The sequence below is a fragment of the Chrysochloris asiatica genome, unplaced genomic scaffold, assembly GCF_000296735.1.
Source record: "Chrysochloris asiatica unplaced genomic scaffold, ChrAsi1.0 scaffold00015, whole genome shotgun sequence".
NCBI lineage: Eukaryota > Metazoa > Chordata > Mammalia > Afrosoricida > Chrysochloridae > Chrysochloris > Chrysochloris asiatica.
The window spans coordinates 19,969,232-19,972,420 of NW_006408533.1; positions in this window are offsets into that span (position 1 = coordinate 19,969,232).

Sequence of the window (3,189 nt, forward strand, 5' to 3'; positions counted from 1 at the left end):
CCTTGATTTCAGGATGGTACTGGTAAATCCACAATTCATCCCCAGTTATTAGTCATGCCACACAATCATGTTCATTAGCTTTGATCTTGCTTAAAACACTGATGGAAAGATCAACTCTTTGAGCTAGCTGATCTTTGTAGTCATTGAATTAAAAGCTTCCTGAAGCCAATAAGTTTACTCAAAATGGAAAATGCCAAACCATATGGGATCCCAATTTCACTATCATATCAATGATAATTCTTCTTCCATCAGGTTTTGATTTTAAGATAGTTCTTCATTAGTCCAGATTGATGGTTTTCCCTCTCTTGGCTTATTTTAGAGGTCTTCCTGACCTTTCTGAAAACATCTGATCCATGTAAAAACTGTAATTTAGTGTGGGGCTATGTGTCTCTAAACTTGTAAAGTTTCAATTATTTAGGAAGATGTCTACTTAAATTTTGTTACAATTTTGATATTAACCCTGACCTGGAAATCCTATTTTTCTATAGCACAAAAAGTATAATTTTTTTAAAAGACATCTTAAGGAGACTTAGATAAGTATATTACTGAGAGAATTTTTCTTCAGTTATCCACTGATTATAGAGACATGTTTAAACACACTGTGTTTAAAAAACAAAAACAAAATCCATGTATGTACTGGTACCCTAGTAGCATTAATTTTTTTACTTGCTCTCCTGTGTGGCGTGTATGTTTGTCTCTGTGTATATACATATGGGCTTCAAAAAGTTTGTGGAAAAAATCCATTATGTTTCAACTCCATTTTTCCATGAACTTCGTGAAGCCCTCTTGTATATATGTGCACACACATGTATATAATCTGCATCTTTCCATAAGGCACTGCTTACATAGCACCCACTGCTGACTTTAGCTGTGCTTTACTCTGAATTCTCCCTCACTTGTGCAAAATGCTCTGTCTGCTGGTGACACCTCAGTGAAATCTCCTTAAAGTGAAGTATTCTTGCACCTCCACTGTTGTTCTGAAAGCTTCCATCTGGTCAAATCCAACTATTTTAAGCTGCTGAATCACATGACCTAAATCCACATAAGTGTTGATTGTGCATGATTGCCTTTATTGATTACTGCTTGGACTAAACTTATTTTAGAACCACTATCCAAATTTAGCAAGAATTCTCAATTTTTTTCTTACTCTTTCACTTCCTCTTACACTCAATGCTGAATCTTTCCCTCTTCTTTTCTAATTCTATATCTACAAAAATATTGAAGAGTTATACATTGTGATAGCTTGAGAATTTGGTTTCCTCAGTCTCTTGTACACGAATAGTTCTCTCATTGCCACATACCTCTGAAATCAGTTCTGCCTCTTAACTGCTTAACAAGGGACTCATTGCTGTCCCTAGTTCTTAGGGCTTGAAGTAATTACATTGACTTTTCGAGGTTGCTACAGATGAAACCCTGGTGGATCTGCAGAATAAACACTGGACTACTAGCTGAAAGATTGGCAGTTCAAAATCACCAACTGCTCCATGGGAGAAAGAAGAGACTTTTTGCTCCTGTAAATATTTGTAGCCTCAGAAACTCTATACAGGGTCTCTATGATTCAGAATCGACTCGATAGGATCAGACACATAATGAGACCTGGTGGTGCTGTAGGATAAGCACTAAATGGATAACCACAAGGTCAGCAGTTCAAGCCCACTAGCCACTCCATGGGAGAAAAATGTGACTTTCTGCTCCTGTAAAGAGTCACAGCTTTGGAATCCATATACATGATTACTGAGTGAGAATTGACTCCATAGAAATGGGTGGGTATCAGACATAGACAAGTCCCTGGGTGCTGAAAAGGGTTAAGTGCTCTGCTATTAGCCAAAATGTTGTTAGTTTGAACCTACAGAATGATTCCTCACAAGATAGACCTGGCAATCTGCTCTGAAAGGTCACTGCTTTGAAAACCCTATGGAGCAGTTCTAGTCTGCACACATGGTGCTGCCATAAGTGGGAATCCATTGGATAGCCACAAACAAAAACATTATTAATAACTTTATACAATGTTTCACTCTTTTTTATTCCTGTCCCTCTATTGTCATTCATTTTACTACTCACCTTTACTGCCCCCACTCATATGTAAGTTTGTCATAGTGTGGTGGATTTTGTGTTGCTGTGATGCTAGAAATTATGCCTCTGGCATTTAAATACCAACAGGTTAGCCCATGGTGGACAGGTTTCTGAGGAGCTTCCAGACTAAGACAGAGACTAGGAAGACAGAGAGGCTGAACACTTCTGAAGGATCAGCATTCAAAACCTTATACCAACAAGACATAGTGTGATATAGTGCCCAAAGATGAGTCCCTGAGATTGGAAAGCACTCAAAACATGACAGGGGAACAGTTACCACATTGAAGTAGAGTTGGCCTTAATGACATCAACAGAGCAAAGCTTTTGGGACCTTCATTTGCTGATAGGTCACAACTCAAAAGGTAAAGGAATAACTGAAAGCATTCATTAATAATTTGGGGGTAGAATGTATGAAGAAAGAAATCAGGAAAATTGGAAGACATAAAAATGAAATAGAATACATAAAGGCTGATATCCTAGGCATTATTGTTTTTGTTGTTATGTGCCATAGACTCAACTCCAACTCATAGCAATCCTGTATAGGGATTTCTAGGAGTGACTGGTGAGTTTGAACCACTGACCTTACAGTTCAAACTGACCTTAAGGTCGAGTGCTTACCCTACAGTGCCACACCAGGCTTTAGTTATCTGAAATAGACTGGCATTGGCCATTTTGAATTGGACAATCATATGGTTTGCTACGCCAGGAATGACAAATTGAAAAGGAATGAAATCACATTCATCATCCAAAAGAGTATTTTGAGATTTCCAGTGCTGTCTGTAATCATATAATAGCCATACCCTTACTAGGAAGAAAAGTTAATGCTGATATTATTCAAATGTATGCACCAAAAACTAAAGTCAATGATGAAGATATCGAAAAACTCTACCTACTTCTTCAGTCTGAAATTAATCAAACATGCAATCAAGACACTGGTAACATGAATGTGAAAGTTGGAAGCAAAGAAGAAGGATTGATAGTTAGAAAATATAAACTTGGTGATAGAAATGATGCTGGAGATGACATGATAGGATATTGTAAAACCTAAAAGAATATGGACAGAATCACTGTACAAGAAAGAATTAATCAATGTTCAATCATTTTGTTGTTGTTGTT